This window comes from Emydura macquarii, unplaced genomic scaffold (assembly GCF_026122565.2).
Source record: "Emydura macquarii macquarii isolate MOO-44397 ecotype Brisbane River unplaced genomic scaffold, CSIRO-AGI_Emac_v2 contig_1483, whole genome shotgun sequence".
Lineage (NCBI taxonomy): Eukaryota > Metazoa > Chordata > Testudines > Chelidae > Emydura > Emydura macquarii.
The window spans coordinates 15,650,552-15,676,065 of record NW_027131620.1 but is presented as its reverse complement, the minus strand read 5'-3'; the positions used below and the strand labels follow the sequence as shown (position 1 = coordinate 15,676,065).

The following is a 25,514-nucleotide window of genomic DNA, read 5'->3' as shown; positions in this document are numbered from 1 at the left end:
GGAATTCACAGATGTGCCAGATGAAACACATGGCTAAAGACACTTCGCAAAGTCACCCCCAGTGCCAGCTATGTATTTTCATCACTTTCCCACTCAAATTTTGAGATATGCTTCAAATTATAATTGCTATGTTTTGGATATAACTCATTATTACAAGCTTGCCAGCTGCGTAACATTTCTAGGTATATATACTGTATAATTCTTTCCACAAATCCCTGAAGACTTGTACTGTTTCTCACCTGAAACAAAGAGTGGTGTAGTACAACCAAATTTTTGTTAAAGTCCTTCATTCTAATGCTGCTAGTGCTGTGACAGAGTGAAAGGCTTTATTATTTACTGAACAAAAGAGCTGGGAAAAATAAAATTTCTTTGGGCAGAATTAAAAAGAAATGAATACATAGAACTATTTAAAAATGTTCATGAATGTATAGTTATAAATTCATGCAACTAGCTTTTGTATAACATGAAAGAAGAAAAAACCCACTATTTTTTGCAGCAATGGGCGCTAACAACTGTTCACAGCTGGATACAAACAGAATCCTGATTACCAACAGTTATACCTGCAATGTTTTTTTTTTTTTTGTTTTTGTTTTTTGTTTTAAAAACACCGAGAAGAAGTTGGTGATACTAATAGTATGTTACAATTAGGGACACTGAAATCTGGTTCCTCTCCTTCCCCAACCCCAGCTGAATAATGGTCTTTATTTGTACTTTAAGAACCAAATTCTGTTCTAACTGAGAACTTGTGCTATTCTGTTAACCTCAATGGTGTTGAAAAGGATGTAAGTCATTCTGGATCAAATTCTGCACTATTTTAGAACCAAATGTACACTTTAGAACCTAGTTTTTCCACAAATCACAAAGGAAAGTCTGCATGAGCCAAAGCTTTTGCTGAGAAGCAGCAGTTATTCAGGGCTTGATCCAGCACCCATTGAAGTTGAGAAAATCCGACTGACTTCATTCCTAACATTCAGTATTGAAATCTGTGCCAAAAGGAACTAAATGTCCCTTTGGGTAATCCATCTAGTTTTGCATTAGTCTCTTCTTGTCACCTGGGGCTGCCCCAGCCCAACCATACATGAAACAGAGCTCTTTATCTTTCCTGCATTAGCAAGTCTCTAGAAACAAACTTGTCTTCCCAACAACTGAACCTCAAGGCACATACCTGGCACCGGGCACAGTCAGATCTGGAGGTCTGCAGTTATAGGAGGATTTCAAATCCCAGCCTAATGAAAGAACAACCATCTGCCTGGCACAGAGCAATTTAGAAACAATCTGCATCTTGAGAAGCCTTAATTTGCTCCAAAGGAAGAGTGACTACTCTTCATATGCTAAATATAGATAGATCTTCATGCCCCAAGAGACTTTAAGCAAAACAAACCAACTGAAGGAGAAAAAACAGTTTTCCACTTTTAAATTTTAGTTCATACATGTCAACAAATATGCAGATCACAATGTACAATAGTGTTAAACTAGTCATCTTAATACAAAAACTAAAACTGAATATTATTAAACCCAAAGGGAGACATTATAGGACAATTCCAGGAATCAATGTGGAAGGCATCTCTTTGACCTGTGTAACTTTTCCAAGATGGGGGAAAAAGAAAAAGTATTCAAACAATTTACAGAAATATCTATGAAACAACTACTGAGAGAAAAGACAGGAACTTACTATACCACAGGCCAAATCTACCACTTAATTATACTTCATTCTCTATGCAGAGTCCCCCTTGCAAAGTCATTGGGTTGCAGGTGCAAAATGGAGGCCAGAATTTGACCCCAAAATCTTTACTTCACAATTTAGTTTGATGTTGTTATGAACACCTAATACACACAGAGTGGAATCTTGAGGTATATATTTGAAGATATATTTCAGACAATGGCTGCACTTTCAAGGTAATGGGTTTTTAACACACAGTACTAGATCCACTTGTGTATGGGCCTTATTAACCAGTTATGGGGTAGGCACATAATACTCAACCTGCAAGGCAGGTAAGTGAACAATTCAATATATGCTAGAAGAGGTGTTGGGGGGACAACTTTTAAATGATGAAGAAATTAATCATTGTTTTAGGGATTTATCCACAAGCAGAACTGTAGGTATCATCGAGGAGACAATAGACCCTGGAATATTTAATCACACTGAAGAGCATATAGGAACATATTAGGCCTAGTGAGCCAAATTCTGTTCTAGCCCAAGCCTCATGCACCCCTGCAAAATGAAATGGAGTTGCAAAAGTGTAAATCAGGGGAGATTTTGGCTGGAAATTCTGATCATTCCTGACTATCCTCAAATGCAAATCAGAGCTCTTGTAACTAAACCTATGAAAAAATCCTTCTCTCAATTTATATTTTGTTAGTCTTCTTATTTTACAGATATTTCAGCACCACCATTAAAAATTCACACTTAGTGGTAATGTAGGTTCATCTCTCCGACTCTAACACCTTAACTTAGTTTCTGGGGAGGAGCGGGGTGCAAGGGAAGGAATAAACAGGATTTTTAGTTCAGTGGTCTAGCAAGGTAGGATCCTGATCCTACAATTCTCATTCCTGTGAGTAGTCCCAATGGAGTCTCTGGGCCAGATTCGTTCCAGAATCAACAGAAGAAAAGAGAGTGGCTTTCTCCTCCCCTATTTGGGGCCTGCTGTGAGTACGAGCAGCCTTCTTCACTGGATGAAGCAGTCCTAAGAGCTATTCAAAATTACAGCCCAGCTTCAGCAGCCCACATGGCCCATGGTAGGAGCACGTAACTGCTGAAGCATAGGTCCACCCCATCATGCCTTCACCTGCCTCAGATCCAGCCCTCCTTCCTCTTACCCATTCCACTCCCAAATGCACTGTGCAACCTAAAAGAGGGAGGGTGCCAAGTGGTGCAAAGGTGACAACAGGTCAGCAGGGAACTGGGTCTTTTACGACTGAACACATCGGTGTCCAATCCTGACTGTGCATCTTATACTTCCTGGTTTTGAAGCTTTGAATCTTTCCTAGTGGCAAGCTGCAGTTCTGAGAGACCACCACTAACTACTCTTTTGTCATTAACACCCACCCACCGGACCGTGCTGGGGATAAAGCTGAAAGATGTGGAGTATAAAAATCTTATTGGTATATTAACATGAACTGTTGATCACTTTGGCCCCAATTCTACCATCCTATGGAAAAAGCTGCTTATATACATACAGGGAGAACTCTGCAGAGGTGGCTGTGCAGAGAACCTGAGGGAACCCCCTTCGGGAGTGGTTTGCGCCCACACACAGGTAGTAGGGGGCTGTGGCACTCTGTGATGAGCCAGAGAATCTGCATGGAAATCCCATCCCTACCTAGCAGATCATGTGGAGTCCAGGCAGATTGCATACCCCACTCTGCTTCTCACTACCCGTCCTTTAATCCATGGCAAATTGGCTCATAGGAGGGTGGCCAGAGTGTCTGCAGAGAGGGCGGGAAGCAGAGGTTTATAAGATGTGGATAGTTAATGAATAGGTATTAACTGCTGAATGGATTCCCACTTGGAAATCCCCTGGCTGCCCAGGGCAGGGAATCACTCAAATAAACTGCTCCCCTCTCCAAAACCCATATAGCTTTAACTGCCCAGAGTTCCGACAAAGCAGCATTGCAGGCAGGTCACGGAGACAAGTGCAGCATAGTCGTTTCTGTTCCCTTTTTTGATTCTTGCTCCCTATTGTTGGCAAAGGCGCACCTGGTCCTTTCCATTCCCCCCTTGTCTCCCCTCCCTCACACCACTTCCCAATTGAAACAAAATTTAAACACACTCATTACTAACAAGCGTCCATTATTAGAGGAATCCTTGCAACTCTCACTTAATATCTTCGTGGTTATAACTGAAATTTCAGTTTAGAGATGTCAATATATCAATATCTTCTGCCACACACTGTTCTGTTACTCCAATTTGTTGTTCATGTCTAAAATTAGACTGCAAACCCAGGGCATGGGCAGGAACTGTCTATCTGTACTATAAAGGCATCACATGTACTTTTGGGAACTGTATAAAATATATAAGAGTAATAATAGTGTCATGATTTTCAACCTGCTTTAAACAGACTTCCCTCTATACCCAATGTTCCCTACAAGCAAGGTCTGTAGTTAGATCTTTTGTAATATTGTTATTTATTTTTCTCCCCTCACACATACTCCTGCTTGGCACCAAAACAAAATTCACATCAGAACCAACCCGCAGAGAAGTTAGCCAATGTTCCAGACTTGACAAGTGCAAGCTCATCAATATTTATCATTACAGAACATCCTGCTCACTGGGGCTTAGCAAATGAAAAGTAATTTATCTGGACCAGATATTTAGTGTGTTTTTTTGTTTGCTTAAAAGTACATAAGAGTTTATTCAGGGTTATAAGTTAAAGATGTTCAACTTACATCAAAGGCACAGTTTCAGTGCCACCCACAGGTGTGTATTTTGTGACCTTGTAACCGGATGTATGTCAAGATAGACACTAATATAGGCCTCAGTGTGCACAGATATGGCCTCAAACAGGCATCCAATTGTGACCACACAAAATGTGCATACATTTTTCATGTGTCTACATGAGCCCTGGAAATTAGGCATGATTCCTCACAAGAAATTTTAATAAAATCTCTAATTTACCAGACTATGACAGGAGCAAACACTGCCTGCTTACTCAAAAGTGATTGCAACAATTCTTTTCCCAATTGTTGTTGTTCAAGACTTAAATAATTTTATTATCAGCCTTTGTAGAAAGGTTTTGAAACTAACAACATCAATAATACAAGTCTGAAGCTAATTTCAAACGTTTTAAACAATTCAAACTATAAAATAATCTCCTCAAATTACATTTTCTCTCCCCATACAAAGACTAACTAATTATTAGTTGAAAGTGATCTTCAGTGCTCTCTCTTTTCAAACTTGCCTCATCTCTGTAGGTCTCCTCTATACACTATATTTTCTGCACACTAGGAGACAAAAGTAAACATGAAAACTGCTATACTTTAAAAAAATTAAAAGCAAGAGCTATTTCAAATCTATTAAGTAGAGCTGGCAGGAGGACAAATCTTTTCATTACAACTTTCAAGTTTCAAAATGCATTTTAATTCCATGTTGGAATGAAACCAAAGCTTTTAGAAGGTTTTTGGAAAACAAATGAGTCAAAATGTCTGTTTTCAGATCAGATAGGTCAGTCTCTCTCTCTACTTCCAAAGTTCACACTGGACCGGAAAAACTGTCCCGACAAAACTTTCATTGAAATAGATATATTTTTGCAAAATATTTTGGTGTCAATTAAACTGCATATTTCTATGAAAAAATATTTCAAAAAGTTCCTGACCATCTCTATTATGAAGGATATTGCAGATGAGAATTTAGAAGTCAACTCTTTATGGACATTAAAGGTCACTGGGAACACTTTTCATAAGATTAGGGGGTTTCCCTAACACACTTGATCAAAATTCTCTCTCCTCCCACTGTTCCAGAAGTGGCTTAATGCTCTGTTAAATCAGCATTTCCTGCTGTATTGCCTATTCTTGTCTGTAGCAGGAACATAGCTGATGAGGGGATGGTGGTGACTTCTATACTCTTGAGTATACTGGCTCTGGCATTGCTTTTTGTGTGCAAGCAATTGCTTCCTGAGGAGCTGGGGAGGGAGAGGGGTGAAGTTGAGAAATGAGAAAACAAAAATAGCTCTTGTTCTTGAGCCATTGAGGTTACACATGCCAACCATAAGGTGCAAACTGAAGATAGGCAGTGATCAGAGAACAGCATGCAACTCTCTAGAGCCAGATTTTATCCACTAGATGTTGAGGTGAAGTACCTGAGAACCCTAGAGCTGGGTGAAGGTGTGGGTGAATTATTTCAAGGAATTTTTACAAAAGGAGAAGATACATTAAAAAGAATTCCACACAATTATATGAAAATATATTCTATATTATAAAAGTAAAGTCAGTTGCACAAGCCATCTTATACCTATTTACAGTGAGAGGCAAATAATTGCTGCTAGGTAAAGGGAAAGGTCAGTAAGAAGTACAGATTATTAGCCTGTGAATCTCATCTTTACTATATTTTTCACAAAAATTAAACAGTCTTCACTCTGAGCATCACTAATTCCAGCTGTATTCCACTATTTCTCTTCACTTCTCATTTGAAATAGGAGAAAGATCATTTTCATAATTCAACAAAATATGTATATCAGTTACATTTGCAAATTAGATATTTATATTCTTGGTTTTCCTTCAGTTGCTCCTTCCTCTCTCACTGCAGAAGGATTGCTGATTTCTTTCACATCTGATATTCTTTCAGCTACTGGAGATGAAGTCACTGGGGTCAGATGCAGGGAGTTTACATAAAATATGGCAGTGTACTGTTCCCATTAAGGAAGCAGCATTGGTTACTTCTGTAGACAGGGAGAACTAACATTTTTCTAACCCAGAGGCGGTGCTAGCCCTTTGGCGGCCCTAAGCGGGAATATTTTGGCCCCCTCATCCACAGAATAAGGGGGTCCCCTTGAGTTGCTCATGGTCCTAAACAATTTCTTAGTCTGTTTATACCTAGCTCTGTTCTAACCTACCCAGAGTTTGCCAAAGAGAAAGATGTAGGAGTTGCTACTCAAAAGGTAGGGCTTGAAGCTTGGTGCTATGCCATACTTAGGTGGACACTGGTTTTGTACAATCAAAGCAAACACAGCTTCCATTAGTAGTATAGTGGGGGGTGGAGGGTGATATTATACAGCGAAGACTGGGATTATTTAGCCTGGATAAGGTATACAAAACAACACAGAATATTAAGAAAGCTTATTAGATACTTTTTACCCCACCCCATGGCAATGGCTGGATTCTGTTAAGGATGAGATTTGCAGTACTTGCTATTATGCAAGCTAAGACTGCTGAAAAGACAAGTGATTCTCATGCTCCAATATGCTGCATCACCACCTTTGAAAACCTGAAAAGAATGCTTTCTCCCTCATGTTAAAAGCCTTTGCAGTTCTCTTATGCATGGTTGTTTTTTCTTCTCTCTCTGAAACAAACAGTCAGCATCATTAACTGAGCCATAGAATCTTTAACTTGGGCTCTGGCAGGTAACCACTTTAGCCTGGACATCTAGAGTCACACATTGGCCATCACAGCAGGTTTCAAGAAAAGGAGACACTACTCATTTGAGTGTCAGCAGGACTCAGGTTTGCTTCCACGTGACAAGGGGCCAAACTGAAGCCAAGGATGAGGTTGCATACCAAGAGTAAATCCTACCTGAGGATGTCAGAATTTAGCAGTCTGTAGACATAAAATAGCTAGACTCAGACTTATTAGGGAATTGTAGTTTAGGCTTGTCTGAATTAATGTGCATTTGGCAAGGGAATCATGAAGAAACAGGAAACTATCATCAGTTGTAATTGACCTTCGAATTCTTAGTTGTATTTAACTCTAGGGTATTTTAAAGTGTATGGGAAAAACATTCAGTGTAAGAGGCACTGAAATTCCTGGTGATGGTGAGTAAGAAAGAAAAACCATTGGTTCTTTCTTCAATGCCTTGTGTTCTTGTTTACTGAGCCTAATATTTACCACCAGACAGAAAAATGAGAAAACCAGAAGGAGATGAGCCAGAGAACTGCTATTTGCACCCTGTCCACGGCAGGGGAGTTGGAAAAATGTTTATAGTGGGGGTGCTGAAAGCCACTGAACAAAACTGTAAACTCTGTGTATATAACAGAAACTACTTCAAACCAGGGGATGCTACCACACCCCCAGCACCGCAGGTTCCAGCACTCAGGGTCCACGGTTTCACGCCTATATACAGTGCTTCAGAAAACAATTGTACAAAAATTTATTCTTCCAGCTTAATCTCTCAGTGTGGTTTAACACAATGGTTCTCAAGCAGGGGTACACATACCCCTGACGGGATGCAGACGTGTTCCAGGGGGTATTCAACTCATCTAGATCAATGTTTCTCAACCTGGGGGAGTCACAGGACAAGTTTAGGGGACATTGCAAGGGCAGGACCAGTGTTAGGGGGTAGTAAGCAGGGCAACTGCCTGGGACTCATGTCACAGGGGGCCCCGAAGCTAAGTTATATGCTTTGCCCCTGCCTCCTGGGGCTCAGGCTTCAGACAAGGCTCACAAGTGTAAAACAGGCTCTAGTCTCACACTGAAATGTAAAAACAATATTTATATTCCACTCAGTTTAATTATATGGTAAAATAAGAAAGCAATTTTTCAATAATAGTGTGCTGTGGCGCTTTTGTATTTTTAGGTCTAATTTTGTAAGCAAGTGGTTTTTAAGTGAGGTGAAAGCTGGGGGGTGCACAAGACAAACCGGACCCTTGAAAGGGGCACAGGAGTCCGGAAGGGCTGAGCACCACTGGTTTAACAGTTACAGCACAGAACTGGGGATCAAAGCTTCCAACGCAGCCCACATTCCCATATCGGAGCACCTAATCCAGCTCAACCCCTGGGGTTTGCTGTGTGACCTTGGGTGAGTCCCTTTTCACTGCATCTCCGTTTCCCCATAACCTCCCTCCCTTTCTGTTAAGCCGGCTGGCTGAGAAGTACTGCGAAAAATTACTTCCAGCAGGCACCCAAGAATCCTTTACAGTCCGAGGACAGCACCCTTGGGTGGAGACCCTCGTGCAGGAGCGGCACGGCATGGCACTGCCTTTGGTCCTGACCCCCGGCGGGCCGCGGGGCTCCTCCACTCTCCAGTGTCCACAGGTCAGGCACGGGAATAAACAGCCCTGGCTCTTCTGCCTCAAGTGCGCCGAGAAAGCAAAGGCAGCCGCTGAAGAGCCGCGTCCCCGTCCCCCCACGCTCAAAAAAAGCCCTTCAACTTCTTCACCCCGCTCCCCCCAGAGCCTTTCCTTCCCTGCAGCCCCCCTGCCGCAGGAGACGTTACTTACTGCACCGGGAGAGGAGAAAGAGCCGGCCAGAGATGGCCCCGAGCAGCCAGCAGCAGCACGGAGAGAGAACAGCGACCTCCAGCCTCCCCTGGCCCTCAGGGGCAGGCAGGCAAGCAGCCGCCCCGCCCCGCCTCGCCTCCCGGAGCAGGGACTGGGGGTGGTCCGCTCCGCTCCCTGCCTGCAGGACCACACAGCTGCCGCGCCTCTCTCGCCTCCCTCTCTCCCTGCGAGGGGCTCCCGCCCGGTCGGCCAACGCGGGACTCACTCACTCACCGAGGAGCCGGCTTTACCCATCTGTTGCAAGGCGCCTCCCCTCCGTGCGGCCGAGCCCACGGGCCCCCCCAGCCTAGCGTCCGGCCTGCCTGCAGCTGGCGCGAGGGTGTGTGTGTGTGTGCGTGCGCGCGCGGGGAGGGGGGATGGGTTGTCTGCACAGAGTCCCGGGGGACTTGCAGAATTAGGACCCTCTGTTCTCCAGCCCCATTGCCCCGGCTTTCCCTCCCCCCGCCACCCCCCGCCTTCCTTCCCTTAGCCTCCCCCTCTCAGCTGCCCCGGTGTCACTGCCATCCCCCCCATTACGCCCTGGATCCGCTCTGCCCCACACACCCATGAGGCCATGTTTTCCTTCCCTTCCCCGTCTGTCACCCCTTTTTCTCCCCCCCCCCCCATATATCTCCCCTGATCCCCAGGGATGCTCTTGGGTGCGAACTTTTCTAAAGGCCCCCCCATGCCGGGCAGGGGACTGAGGAAAAAGCAAAGCCATCAGTGCAGCAGCAGCAGGTGGGAAGGCAATTAAAAGTACACGGAAGCCTGTGCTCATATGAACCCAGTAACTGCAATCACCTGGCCGAATGGCCACTAGAATCACAGTCCTCAGTGGAGTCGACTGGCTTAATTGCACTGCTTCCTGCCATCTCTTATGCTGGTCTGGTGTTTAGCCTTGTGTGGGTAAGCAAAGGGAAAAGGGGCTAAACGAGAATTGTATTTTGTGCCTCACTCCTAATACTGCAGGGAGAATCAGGCCCTGAACTAATTCAATCCTTGCCCCCGCCTCCCAAAAAAAAATCATGGGGCCCCATATCATATGTCAAAGACCAACACTTGGTATTGTACTGAGCAGAGAATTGCCCTAGATTTGAATAAGCACACAGAAGGGCAAAAGTTTATCCAAATATATCTAGACTTCTTTGGTGTTGGAAATTTCAAATGGAGAGGATGCTCCAGAAATCTCAGGGTTTTGCTGGGCAGGTGAAATTGCTATAAGAATAGCCTTCCCTTTCACATAGCATTAAAGGTTTCTGAATTTTTTTTAACATGAAAAGTTTTAAGCAAAGATCCAGCCAATCCATATTTACTACCTTGCCTCACTGCAAATAGTTCCATCTGAGAGATGCTGAATCATGTGAGTCCAGAGAAAGTGTTAGTTTTTAAAAGACAAATTCTGCATAATAAAAAGCTGTCTGCATAATTATTTATGTAGTGTCCCTCATTTTGGGTCTGTGTCTTGATCTATGCATTGGCAGGTTCAGATATTAAGTATGCATCTGTGCCTTCTCCATTGTTATTTCCTCTTTCGCTTTGCATTTGTCTTATCATACTCTTTACAGACATTAATTCTATGGGGGCAGGGAGAAGAAGAAAACATACATGAAGAAAAACAGATCTTTTAAAATTTTGTCTTTAAATAAAATAACAATTAAGTGGCCTGCCCCAGTTTTGGGGGCTTTACTTCTTTGGATTATTTATGCCATTCCCTAAATTCCGTCTGCTTCTCCACACAAGACCCATGGGATCTGGGCAGTGAATTTTGCCCTTTAGAGAGTACCAGGTTCGTGGGTTTTTTTTAAAAGAAATGTCAAGAGAATTATGCAAATTCTTTTCAACTTTAAACAGTTTAAAGATAACTAAACAATCTTATATTTTCTTGTGATGCATATTGTGAAATCAAGCAACACAAATATCAAAAGAAACTGATGTTTAAAAACAAAGGGCCAGATTCTGATCTCACTTATAGCAGTGGAAACTTGAGCAACTCCATTCACTTTGACTCTGGTTTTAAGATTTTACAACTAGAGCAAGTGAGATCCAAATCTGGCACAAAATGTCCCCCCTTATTTAAAAAAAAAATGCTTTTAGGATTCCTGTACTAGTCCCCAGACTTGATCTTAAAGCTGGTCTATTCTCACTGACACTCACATTCTCCCAGATCTGGACTGCACTGTGACTAGACTAACAGTCCTCTTTAGCAGAAAAAGTATCATGACTGAAACTAAGCCAAATAGTCTACTTAGTCCTCGATCTACTGCAGAAATGTTTATAGTAATGGGCATAATACATTATTACTAGTAGGCACTTTCTCAAAGTGGCATGTGCCTCTTACCTATTGTGAGTGTTGAAACATTGCTATAGAACAGTGGTTTTCAAGCTCTTTTCATTTGCAGAACCCTAAAATATTTTGAATGGAGGTGTGGACCCCTTAGGAAATCTAAGACATAGTCTGCAAACCCCCAGGGATCAACAGACCTCAGATTGAAAACCACTGCTACAAAAGGGCTCAGCACAGTTAGATTTAGAAGTTTACTAATACCTGTGTGATCTGGAGAGACTCTAAATTAATTGGGTTTCTTTGGTGAAACCCCTAAAGGATGAAATTCTGTCCTCTGATATGCATGAGAAAAACTCCTGTAGGTTTTTGGTATTTGAGAACAGAATTTGTCATTGCATTATATTAGTAAAACCACAAAATATTAATGGAGTTTTCCATGCAGTTTGTAAGCCTACTCCAAATTGTTCATTATTCCCATATATCTCGTACCTAGCCTGTTCTTATCTTGTGAGACATGGAATCCACCACCGCTACTGGGAAGCCTGTCTTGCCACTCTGGTTTTTACTGTTATTAGCTAGAGGTGCCATCCATGGCAGAGCCCACTGGGCTAGGTGCTGATGCACACAGTAAGAGATACTCACTGCCCTGAATTGTTTGCATTCTAAGTAGACAAGACAGACAAAGGATGGAAGAGAAGGATACAACATACAAGCAGAAGACTGGGCACTGACAGACAGGTTAAAAAGACTGCCCAAAGTCACACACAGGAAGTCTGTGGCAGAGATGGAAATTGGACCCAGATATGTAGAGTCTAATCCACTGTCTTACCCACACATCTATTGTTCCATTAGACCTTTTGCTTAATGTCTCAAACAAAATTTTTCTCTTAAAAGTCACGTACCAATCAAGTAAAATGCTTGTTGCAAAGTTAGTTTCTTAGCTTGTTTTCTGCATGCATTCTTTTCCCATGAACATTAACTTAGGTTGCTACAGCTATGTAGTTTTAAGGATTGAAAACATGTGCCATGAAGAAATATGAACTTTTTTTCCTGCATAATTCATCAGTATCACATATTGTATTAATGTAATCCAGGCATGTAGCACCCACAACATTGCCATGCCATGCAGAGTAAAACTAGAGCTCTTTGATGCTGTGGCCAGTTTCTGCTGCTAGACTACTGTGACCTTGGGTAAGTTACTTAACCTGTCTGTACATCAGTTTCCCTATCTCTGAAACTGGGAATAAAAAGTCTTTAAATGAAAAAGTGCATATAAGTGCAAAGTATTATTAATAATGTTATGAACATATTTAAACATATATGCACTAGTAAATAATCTCTTCATACATAATCACTAATCATTGTTAATCATTGTAATGTATATTAATTACCTCCTAATTCATTCTGGGCAGTAAACACTTGACAATCAATATTACTTAAAAACTGTGACTAAGCCATCCTACAGAGTTAAAAGGGCTGTTAAACATGATCTTTGTTCTTAACAAACATCTCAAAATCTTCCAAGAAACATCTAAGATCCTATCTGAAAGTCTTTTAGAGTGAAGAGTGAGCTGATTTTACTAATTGGTCAAGCAATGCATTAGCAGTATGCACAGAGGTAAAGCTGTAAGGAGTTACAGTTCATGAGACCAAAGACTGTGCAGCAAGAATGAACAGTCTACCCCAGCGTTCAGAGTGAACAGCAATGAAAACCTTTATATTTTGTTCATTTAAAAGAGTTCAGTGCCTAATTAATAGCATCTTATAGAGAGCAGTCTGAAATCTCCAAAGAAAACTATTCAAACAAGTGTTATTTTGGTGTTGTTACTATGTGCGGCAGATGTTCAGCAGGACAGAGTCATTAGGAAAAGAACACCTCTTGCCATTCACACACACATTCACACACAAAATCCTTAGCATAAGGAATTTTGTTTTTAGTGGGCACTTGAAAGTCACTAGCAGCAACAGGGATTTATATGTGTTTGTGTTTTTTATATAGTCACTGTATAGTTGTCTTCCTTCATCTCAAGTTCATACACAGTTCAGAGAAATGAAAAGAAAGATGCTGATGACTCCTCTATAAAGTTGAAAAGAATTATTGATATATGCATCATCTATATTAATCAAATGTTTTTCTAAAACCTTCACATATGATTATGCCTGCCAGCTGCTTTCCCCAATAAACATATGCTATAAAGTTACAGCAACAAAATACCAAATCCAAATGTCCCACAAAATTTGGGGCATTTTGTAATCTAAACTTGGATTCAGTTCTGAATTCTGCAGCTGCCTTTTTTCTAGGTTGAGCCAACCTAAAACACCAGATCTGAACACTTCCAGACATTTTTTTTGCAGGGGAAGAAGATGTATGATTATTGCAGCTCAGGCTTTTTTGTATAAAATGCAGGGAGAACTAATGCAAAACCCAGTACACCGATAATCAGAAACACAGCCCAGAACCTTTTAAAAGAACTTGCTTCTGTTGTGAAGACAAGGTAGATTTATGGAAACCTAACATTTTTTGTAAACTGTGGAAACTGAAGTTTCTTTTCACCCTAGTAATGATTGAGGAGCTGTTAAAGAAAATGAAGTTGTTTGGTGTATTGCAAGACTCTAGCCTAGATTTAGCTAGTGTAGTAAGTTTATCTCAGCAAACAAATTCATTCTCAGAGACAGCAGAATGGGAACAATGTTGGACAGTGCTAACTGCTGAAAGTGCCAGTGGATAAGAGAAATGCATTGTTCCTCCCTTAGGGCCACATCACTTTCTGGCAACTGGTAACTATATGTTAGCTGGGGGAAAAAAACATGCTTACAAGTACATGAGGAAGACCATGTCTACAGACCTTGGAGGATAAGACAGTTGTCTACTTGACTTCAAGATGAGTCTTTTCTTGTAACAACAGCTATAGGACACTTTCTCCCTTCACATATCCTTTGATGATTGTGACTGTCAGCAACTGCAGCCTCACGTTTCCCATCCAGTTCTTGGGAACACGTATGGCGAAAGTGATTGTCACTTCAGTGCTAACTGGGAAGTGTTCAGTAATAATAATCCCTAACTCCTATAGCACTTTTCAGTTTCAAAGGGCTTTGCAAACATTGATTAATTAATCTATTCTGTGTTCAAGTCCATGCAAGCATGCAATCCTTTCACTAAACAGTTGGGCTCTTTTGTGGCTTTTAAAGTCTGAGCTGTGCTGTGGGTTGGGAATGTGTGAAGAGGTGCAACACTGAAGCAGCAGCTGCTGGAAGCATTCTTTCTAGAAAATTGCAGGGAATAGATTTAGGAGAGGCTCTTAAATCTTTTTGGACGTGCCAGCTGATATGCAGAGGTGAATACCACCCTGATTATCCACCTCAATGAGCCATACTCTCTTTGAGGTGTGTTGCCTGTCTGGCCAAAATTATTGCTCCCTTACAACTTGCATACAAGGAGCATAAACACCAGGATTCATCTTGCAGCCACCTGCACATACACCACCGTTCTCCTGCTCCACACTTTTTCTCCAGTGCAGAAGCAGGCAGAATCTGTTAATTTCTGACCATCTTAAACGTGAAGTTTTTTGTGTCAATTTTCAAACAGAAGTCAGCATAAGTCACACGTAACTGTGGCCTTCATGGTATAAGAGTTCCCTTTTCCTGCCCAGGGCATCCAAATATGTAGGTAGTCACTTGGATTGTCAGCCTTGATTTCAATATATATTTATTTCATCCTGTAAGGGTTTAGAATCGATTGCTTTCATGGCCTTACCTTTAGTGTTGGTCTGGTATCAGTTTAGCATCTCATATATCCTCTGCCCAAGGACTCTAGCCTGCCTTTGCAGAGGAATGGCCTGAATGATCTCACAAGACTTTCTGTCTCAAATAGATATTCTAGGAACCTACTCATGATACCACAATTCCCAAAAACTAAAACAACTACATCAACTGTAACCAGTCCCTGCTGATGTCACTGTCTAAGACTGACTGAGCAGGTGGGTGGGCAGGCCGCCCACAACTACTAAGTTGGTACCTGTCACCACAAGAGGCTAAGCACCAAATGTGGATGGGGATTAGATTTGGCCCAGCCTTGCTGGGATGTGGCTACTGAGGGTGCTTTTTCTAGATCCTAATGGCCAATTTTTTTCTGTCTTCACCTTGGAATAGGAGGGAAAAGAGCATAATGATTAATAAGGATGAGGAGCACAAGGAGTCATTTTGTGTGGTGAGGGAGAGGTGGGGAGAGAGAGGTGGGGAGAGAGGTGGGGAGTTTTAAAGTGTGTGCCAAGTTGCTGGGAAAAGAATCTTCTCCAGACACACTTTTTAAGTCAGGGTTCCTTGAGCTCTCGAGGGGCCTGAACATTTTCTGAAGCGATGTACAGCTTTAGTCTGCAGGACAGGGTTCATATTATTTACTGAAAAACTGCTGGCTCCCTGCCAAGCAGAAAAAAACTCCCTTGCTGGCATTTTAGCCAAGGAAAAAGGAAGCAAAACAAATACTTCAATATTACTGTATTACAGTGTTTAGATTCCACCTTTCAGATGGCAATATGAAATTTATTACAGCATAAATAAACCCCTAAAGACCAAAAAAAATCCTCTCAGCACTCTGTCTCCTTCTTTCTAATTATGTTCTGTAATTTCACCAGAGTCACAAAGTTATTATAGTACCAATAGATCACATCCATGTGCACATATACACTGTGCATACAGGAGTGACATGCTTTAATAGTGGTTATTATCAGAAAAGTCAAATAACACCATGAAATTTGCCAACAAATCTTAAGATCTCATGATTAATGATGACTTCATTTTGCACAAGGTCTTTTCAAAGTATATCACAAGATTTACTGTAGTCTCATGCAGTAATTGTGAAATTACTATAAGTCACCTGCTATATATAGATATAAATATGTATACAGCGTTTTTTGGATATATATGGAGTATATCAGTATGTTACATATTCATATATCTTGCACACTATTTTGCTATTTCCAAGGTAGCATCAATCTTGCAGTATTCAATACGCGGACTTCAATGAGACTTCTGTGCACAGAAGGCATGAAGGATTGGGCCCAAGATAGGGAAAATATTCTCATTTTACTTATATGTCTTACTCCACCCACTATGATGCCATAACAGATATACCCGATATATTAACCAACAGAATGCAATCTGGATTTGTATTAAAGTAAAATATATATTCCACATGACTGAGTCACCTTTTTATTATTTATTGTATTACTAGGCACCCTGGTCATAAACCAGGACCCCATTCTGCTAGGTGCCGTACCAACACAGAACAAAGAGATAGTCCTGCCCCAAAAAGCTTACAGTCTAAGACAAGAGACAAAAGGTAGAAACAGACAGAGGGGGAACCCAAGGAAACAATGGAGCAATATTGACCACCATGATAGGCAGTGGTCTCAGCACAGTAGCAGCCTAATCGTTGTCAAGTTTTTTGTAGGCAACACTACAAAGGAGGGTTTTTAGGTGGGATTGGAAGGTGGATAATAAGATAGTTTCATGGGTGTTTAAGGGGAGTGCCTTAAGAGCATCAGGGCTAGTATGGGAGAAAACATGAAGGTGCTTATTTGAATATTTAATAAGTGGGCAATGAAAGCTGGCATCATGGGATGACCAGAGGCAAGAGTCAACAACTTGTTAGAGAATGAGAGATGATAGTTAGGATGGAGATTGACTGTGAAGGGCTTTGGAAGTAAATATAAACAACTTATATTAGATGTGATAGAGAAGGGAGAGCGTGAGGATAGATGCAAAGAGGGCTGAAGTGGTCAAAGTGATGGGCTAGGAACGTTATCTCTGCAGCAGCATTCTGAATAAATGCTGCAAGATTGCATTTGTCAAGGCCAGAGAGAAGAATGCTGCAGTAACTGAGGTGCAAGATGATGAGAGCTTGGACAAGCGTTTTAGCTGTGTGGATGGATAAGAAAGGTCATATGTTAGAAATGTTATGCAGAAAGAATTTGCAAGATTTTTAGATATAGCCTGGATTTGAGGACCTAGAGAGATGTCCAAATTAAGGATGACACTCAGATTACAGGTCAAAGTGACTAGCAGAATGGTGGTATAGTTCACAGAAATCAAGAAAAGAGGTAGTGGGAAGGGCTTGGGGAGAAGATTAGGAGCTGTTTTAACCATGTTGAGCTTGATCTGATGGTTAGACATCCAGGAGGACATGTCAGAGAGACAGACCAAATTTTAGATAGAAGGTTTAGGTTTGGATAAGAGGAAGCAGGTCTGGAGTCATCAGCATAGAGAGGACAATTTGTGTTTGATACCAAACTCCCTGCCTGCCATCAATAAGCTGCTATGTTTAGCGGTCCTAAATCAAGCTGAGTTTAAACATTTGAAAAAGAATAAATAAGCGTATGCCTCCTATGTTGCCAAGGAATATCTTGCTTATATACTTCATGTATGTTTGTGAGTGTTGACACTAAATCAAGAACCTAAATCCAGACATCCCCTGAGATTTGAGAAGCTTGAAAGGCACACAAGGATCACATCCTTGTTTAGGTGCTGGCCCTTAGCAACCCAAAAACCCAAGTAAAAAATATCACCCACTCACATGTGTGGGCTTAAAATCAGGATCCTTACCTGAACTGTGCATCTTAGGCACATCTCTACTATATGTATGATTGCAAACTTGAATCTCCTAAACTGGGTGTACTTGAATTGGATTTTTTGTTTGGTAGGGGCTAGAGGTTAAATACAGATGGAGCCCCTGATCTGTATTTTAAGCCCCTGAGATATACATAAATCTATACTGTAAAGATGCATATATTGTTAACAGTCCACATGTGACTGAGTATGTCTCCATATAAACATGTCTCTTAAAAGCATAGACAAATGTTAGGTTTATGTCAAGCCAGTTTTGGATATAAGTCAGATTCCCAAGTGTAAAACAAATATCTGGCACAAATGAGACAAAATAATAATGTGCCCTCTTTTGTGTATGTTCTTCTTTAGGCAGAATGCAAGTGTACAGTCCCATGCTGGGATCTTCTTGCTGCATGGCATGTTGATGTGCAGCATCAGAAATGATCAAAGATTTTAATAGCTTTCTTCTCATATAAAGAGCTGATAATAAAAGAATTCTGCTGCCACTGCAATGACATCACGTGCTATAGGCCTTAACTCTATGAATTTGAAAGCATTGCTTTAATGTCGTATTGGTAGAGAAGACAAGTCTTCAAGTGTGCGTGTGTGTGTGAAGGGAGAAGAGGTTTAGCAGTGCTGCTTCTAGAAAGCAGGAGCTGCAAATGAGAACCCACCATGAGGTTTCCATTATATGGTTGTTATGAAAGAAACTGCATTGTGGGCTAAATGCCTCTGCCATTGTTCAGTTTTAACTCATTCCTCACCCAATCAAAATCCCACTGAAATAGGGGGACGTTTCCCAAAGTAAAATCTGGGTAAGGAACCTGGGTTTGAAACTGGTGAAAGTTGCTTTGTATAGCACATCCTATGAACTTACACATTTTTGTTGTATTTCCCAGCTTGGCCACTTCGTCAACCATTATTTATCACATGGGGTCCTTTTTAAAATATTACAACCATAACATACTGCATAGTCTATTTAATAGTATTCTGCCATCCTCAAAAAGTTACACAGGAAGAGTTAGTTTCACACATCCTCTGCACTAACACAGCACCCATAAAGAGCATAGATTGGCTAAAATTTTGCTTTTTTCCTTAAAAAAAATCCCTCATATATTCTTCCGGTGTAGCCAACACAATCTGACAGAACCTAAACCAATTAATTATTTGTAATAATGTGTATTTAATTCTTTAGTGCTATAGCAGCATGCAGGGTTTTAGAGACAAACAGAAAATTACAGCCCTTACCATATGGAAATTACAGTCTAAGGGCCTATCCTTCAGTGTGCTCCCTCTGCTCACACTGCAGTCCACACATTCAGGTTTGGTCTGTAAAATAAGACAAAAGACAGCAACGGATGATACCAATAACAGCAACAACAAAAAAGGGTAGTGGAGAACCAGAGCTACAGCACTGTTGATCATGAGATGTGTTTGTGGTGACATGCAGATCTGGTTATTTTTAATTTGTAAATTTAAAAAAATAAAACTAAATGTAATATATTACTCTTCACAGATAGTGTCTGGAAAGAAGGCCATGGTGGAGGTCAGCAACATAAGTGCTGTGTCTTTTGTTTGTTACACAACAAACATAATATGAACGAACCACATGGGCATAGTTGGGCCCAAATAACCATGGTTATTAGCTATATACAACATGCAAGATCTAGATAGATATATACATTGTTGCTCTGGCAGAGTTCTGGTGGCTTCTGAAACACAGAAGACAAGGAGGGCCCCTAGACGGTTTACAAACTATTTCAAAGGGATACTATCCAATTCGTAATACACTCCAGGAAGGCTGACCAAAAGTTGTGAATTTTTAGGAGCAACTGGAAGGGGGATTTAAGTTCATTCCTATCATGCCCTGGTTTTGAGCCTTCTACAACTTCTTTGTAGCCTATAGAAAGCTGTCTAGTTACATGTGATTTTATATGTTTTTCAGCTATTTAAGACACAAATGCCAAATCCAGCATTCAGGGATCTCAAACAGGTTTGTGACACCTTCTGGAATATTTTTGTGTGTGTAAACACTAAATCATAAAGTTACATAAATGAAGCATTTTGATTTGTAACAGGCAATTTTGAAGGAAAACTGCACAACCCAGCACACAATCATCATTAAAAATGAATTTACAATAATGTTTTATTCCTTCTGAGAAGTACTTCTTATCTTTTGAACTTTCAGCCTGCTGCCTGAGCAGTCTGGATACAGGTTTCCTTTAACTGTTTCAGAGAACCATGCATGAGAGAACAGAACACAATGGGGAATTGCATCTAAACAATATTGCACTACATTGCAGTCAGGAATATTGTACTCTTTGCCTCTGTATTTTGTGTTGGTGACAGGCAAAAATATGATATGGGAAAGAAGGAGCTATACTTTAATTTTCCCATTCCCACACTTGCTTCTCTTTAATCATTAGAATTCCAAAGGCAACTTCATCAATTAACAATCACTGTTAAAATGAGGGTACAATAGGTGTGCCTGCAGAAATCTACATGCAACTGGCACACCTGTAAAACCCACAAATACATGTTGTCAAATGGTTGGCTGCACATACTCAATGGGTACATGTGCATTTTTGAGCTTGATCCATTGTGTTCTCTTTTGAAAATGTGGCTTTAAAAGCTTAGATGTCTTTCACTTCTTATGTCATATCCACTGTGGTACCTCAGTGCTGGATAATATAAAGTAACACAAACCAAAGATTTTCCAGGTGACACTTTAAACTTTAGGCAAAAAAGAGCACAGATACCACCACCACCATCAACAAAAATACAACTAAGTCCTCTGTACTCTAGAGTTCAGGTGTCTGATTTTTCAGCTTCTCCATTCTCTGGTGCCCTACGATTTTTTTTTTAAATACTGTTTTTTTATTGCAGCACTGTGTCAGTGTAACTGACTGCCAAAAATCTCCTCTCCAAGCTTCCTCTTATTTGACATGAGCTAGGCTCCTCTGGTCAGTCCAAGCCCAGCTGCTGTGGTTTCATTTCCCTCTTGTTTATTTCATATAATAAAGTTATGTTCTTTACATGAGCAAATAAGGTTAAAGGAGAGAAATCCCAATGGCACCAAGAGGACTTGATCGTTCCACTCCAGAGCTCATGTAATTTTCCCCTCTGTTCTCTTCTTTAACGCTACCATGGCATGTTTATAAGCAAGAATTTTGTTGTTCTTTTAACATACAGTAGGATCCTGTTGTTGGCCATAAATCTATGTTGGCGAACTATAAACACCTGATCTAATATCATAACTAGAGAAGTCCTGGTCCCTATGTTTCTGCTATGAAAAAGTTATCAGCCTCCTTCAGGATTTTCCTGAATGATTTTCTAATTCCATCAGAGGAGGGCTGGACAAAGTTCCTTCCCGAGTAGACAGATTTGTTTTAATTCCATTGAACATAAAGAGTTCCATTCCACTGATGGTCTAACTGTATTGGGTTTGCATTTAGCTTAGGTAAGACTGTAGGGGGAAAAACAGCATACAATGAAAACGGGAAAGAGGAGAATGAAAAAATAGTGAGGGTGAGGAAAACAAGAACAGAGAAGAGGAAAAAGAAAAATTCTAATTAAAAAGTAAATATTTTGAGCTTGATTCTTTGCTGCCTTGCATGTGGTATCATCATTCACACCTACTCAAAGTTAGTGCAAAGAGTGAGTGAAGTGCTAATCAAAATAGTAACATACTATGCCCACTACACACAGCTGTAAAATATTATACAAGATTCAAGAGAGTGGAGGTTTAGGCCCATAATGATTCTCTGTACATAGAACTCCAACTTGTGCCAGGCTACCTTTCACCAAGGTTCTTTTATTCCTAATACATATCACAGGATTCTTTTTAGCTAGAAGAAAACATTGAGCAATATTCCAGGCCATATGCCAACTCCATTGCACTGAAAAGGGGTAATAAAGCTTCCCTAAATTGGCAGCTGAGATTTTCCCCAGTCTGAGGGAATCCCTGGCTGATGTAGAGCTGTCAGAAAGCCACCTTTGGCCTCCAGCTGTGCCAAGTGGTGCTCAGACACAGCTGAGGATCTCAGCCATTGTCTTATAAAATGGAGTCTTCCTTAGAAAGAAACAATCTTAGATTATTTAAATAAAAGGATTTCAGATTAGGACCCATATTATTCACCCACCCCATCAGTGCTGCACCTTCCACATATTTAAGGAAACTTCTACAGCCATTACCAACTCTGTAATGGAAAACGGCATTATGTTGTTCGGCCACTAGGTGGCATTGTGTGTAAAATACCTTATTTAAACGAACCTCAGCCCTATCTGGCACTGCATTATTAAAGGATCATATGATGAACACATCTGGTGTGTATAAGCAATCTCTGTAGCCAGTCCCTATCTGGAACAGAGGAACATGACAAGGTGTAAAGAGTGTAAACTAAGAACAGAAATAGAAGGAAAACAGCAACAAAGCTTTCAGGATCTCATCAACATAGAGTCATATGCCATTCTTTAATACCCCAAAGAACTTCAGCTTTGACAATCCTTCACAATGGACAGACTGGAAGCATTATTTTGCAAGATTTTGAATTGCAGACAAACTCCACAAAGAAACTTGAGATATACATCTTTATTTGATGCTATAGGGAAACAGGCGCAGCATATCTTCAAATCCTTTGACTTTACTGAAGACAGTTACACAGGTGATTATGAAAGGGTTCTGGCTATGTCTGATGCATACTTTATATCAGAGAGAAATGTGGTTTATGAAAGAGTATGTTTTTACCAGAAAACTGAAGAACCAGGGGAAAATGTTGAACGTTTGATAAGAGCTCTGCATACATTTGCTGAAAACTGAGATTTTGGGAATGCAAAACATGAAAATATCAGAGATAGGTTTTTATTTGTTAACCAATAACCAGCCTTTCACAGCAGATACAACTGAAATAGATTTAACCCTAGCTACAGCTATTCAAAAAGCAAAATAATCTAATCAGATGAAACAGCAAAACTTGGAGAAACTTGACAAACTCAAAAAACCTGACACTAGGTTAGAAACTGTAAACAGACACTTGGGTGTTAAAAGTAATTATCATAAAACACTTGAGGTAAGGAGAGAAAACTCCCAGAGTAAGAGGGACAAATTCCAGTCTACATGCCCAAGACAGGGAAAAAGTCATATCCCCAGATGATGTGTGTCCAGTCAGAGATACATAGTGTAATAAATGCATGAAATATGGACATTTTGCATGTTTGCTGCACGAAAGCTGCCAGGCATTGACTCATTATTACAGACTATCAAAAACCATTGTTTCTGGGATCTATCACTTGTGATGACATAGAGCCTGCCTGGAAAGTGAAATTGAATATTCATGGCAAGACTATGGACTTGAAAATTAACTCAGGAGCTGATGTCCTACTCATCCAAGAAGGATTTACAATTACCTTCAACCCCTCCCAGAGCTGAAGTCACCTGACACAGCACTGACTAGCCCTGGAAGTATTCTGAACTGCATGGGCCAGTTTACCCCAGAAACAACTTGTAAAAGACAAAAGCAATGCATTCAGAGTGCATTGATCACAGGATCAAAGACCAACAACCTCGTCAGCTGCAGCATAGCAGCCAGGATGGGACTAGTGAGAAAGGTAGAAGAACCTGATGGAGGATTTGATTATATTGGACTTTTGAAAGGAGATCCAGTACAAATCAACTTAAGACACAATGATGAACCATACAAGCCATACAAGCACCTCTACCAGAGAGGCCTCGGAAGACACTAGCTGCAGATTTATGCAAACTGAGAGCACATAATCACATGGTCTCCATGGACTATTTTTCCAGGGGTATAGAAATAATGGACTTGAAAGACATAACATGTTGCAGTGTAACTGAGAAATTGAAGTGTGCTTTTGCTCACTTTGGTATTCCAGAGCAACTAGCGATGGACAACAGGCCACAATTCATTGCAGCAGAATTTAAGTCATTTTGAACAAAATATGATATTGATCATATTACTAGCAGCCACAATTGAATGGAGAGGCTGAGAAAGCTGTACAGACAGCCAAGAAATCCTACAGCAGGAAAATCCATTCCAACCTCTTCTGAGTTACAGATCAACACCAATAGCAGCTACTGGATGTAGTTCAGCACAACTCCTGATGAGAAGACAACTCAGAACTGCTGTTCCAACTTTGGAAAAGCATCTATCTCCACCGTGGTCAGACATGAAGAGTAGTCAAATCAGATAAAAAGACTAAAAGAATTTAGGAACCCTTTTACAACAGATCTCAGTTAGTGAACTTCCAGGTCTAGAACCTGGTAACTGTGTTCATGTCAAATTGGATTGAGAAAAGGGATGGACAACTCCAGCTCTCATAAAAGAGAGAGAATTCAATGCCCTGATCATATGTGATCACGGCCAACTATGGAGAGTTCAACAGAAACAGTCAGTCAATCTCTACAGTTTTTTCCTCAGAAAGAACAATCAACAGAGCAAACTCTACAGATGGCAGATGCAGAACAAGACGACAACTCAAGGATTCCAAACTGACCACAGCCAGTCTTTGCAACTAATGAACAGCTAGATGACCAAGTTGTTATGCATTTGGGTCATGTAATTAGAGAACGATTCAGAGACACTTAGACTGATATATACTGAATTTCAAAGACAGAGGAGATGTAATGGATGCTAAACTGTATTATACGGCTCAGCCACTAGGTGTCATTGTGTCTAAAATATCTTATTTAAACAAACCTTAGCCATACCTGGCAGTGCCTTAAAGCAGGGGTGTCAAACATCCGGCCTGAGGGCCAGATATGGCCTGCCAACCTTTTTGGTCCGGCCCCTGGTGGCAGCGTGCACTGCCGTGACATCTCGCAGGTGCTGCTGCTGGAGGGTAGGATGCCGCAAGATCTGGCCCACCATAGGAAATGAGTTTGACACCTCTTCCTTAAACGATCTTCTGATAAACACATCTGGTTTGGATAACCAAGCTCTGTGACCAATCCATGTCTGGTACAGAGGAACATGACAAGGTCTGGTAGGACCTTCCTAGTGCTTCACATTTTAGATATTTTAATCACAGCTTCTTCTGAAGCGATTGCTTATTTTCTCCTGTCTTAGGGAATTGTTCTCCTCTGTACATGAATGTTTAACTCATGAATGAGATCCTTGTGTATGCACCCATAGGACAACTAGTTTTTCTCCAATACTTAGATACCTGTTACCGGCTTTATTTAGATCCCAGGTGTATAATTGCAAGTCTTAATGCCCCACCCACATGAATCACACTACAGTTGTAGCCTGTTGGGCGTTATGGGGTACGTCTACATTAGGAGCTGGAAAGGGTAAATTCCAGCTCAAAGAGACATACCTGCACTAACTCTGATCAAGCTAGCATGCTAAAAATGGAAGCATAACTAAGGTAGCACAAGCATGAGAAGGGCTAATCATCTTGAGTATGATCCCATTCGAGACCACAGGTACATATTCAGGGCAAATCACCTCATGCAGAAGCTTCCCTGTTGGTCTGAGGTAGGGTTCTACTTTCTTCCGATTCCCACCCCTGATTCAAAGTATGGTAGGAATTCAGTCAGAGGGCTTTGGCAGATATTATAATTGTAGTGTTGTTGGTAGCTCCAGGAGTTGGTAAACTGTAAGTGGGTATTGCATACCCTTAAGGGCAAGACAGCAGTTGGTTGAGATCATTCCTAGACTAAAGTAAGCTCATTTATTCTATTAGACTACAGTTCATTCCTATGC

At 40.9% G+C, this 25,514-nt stretch overlaps 1 protein-coding gene across 2 annotated transcripts in view; it reads right to left on the bottom strand.

Annotated features, from left to right (window-relative positions):
• SULF2 (sulfatase 2) overlaps positions 1 to 9,157 on the bottom strand; it is a 209,140-nt gene extending 199,983 nt beyond the window's left edge. The window contains exon 1 of one of the 2 annotated variants that reach the window (XM_067554306.1): positions 9,138 to 9,157. The gene's annotated coding sequence lies outside the window, so the exon portion shown is untranslated. Of the gene's footprint in view, positions 1 to 8,864; positions 9,107 to 9,137 lie in introns of those variants that run through there. The other variant, XM_067554303.1, reaches the window with a different exon arrangement.
• Between the last annotated feature and the right edge of the window lie 16,357 nt (positions 9,158 to 25,514).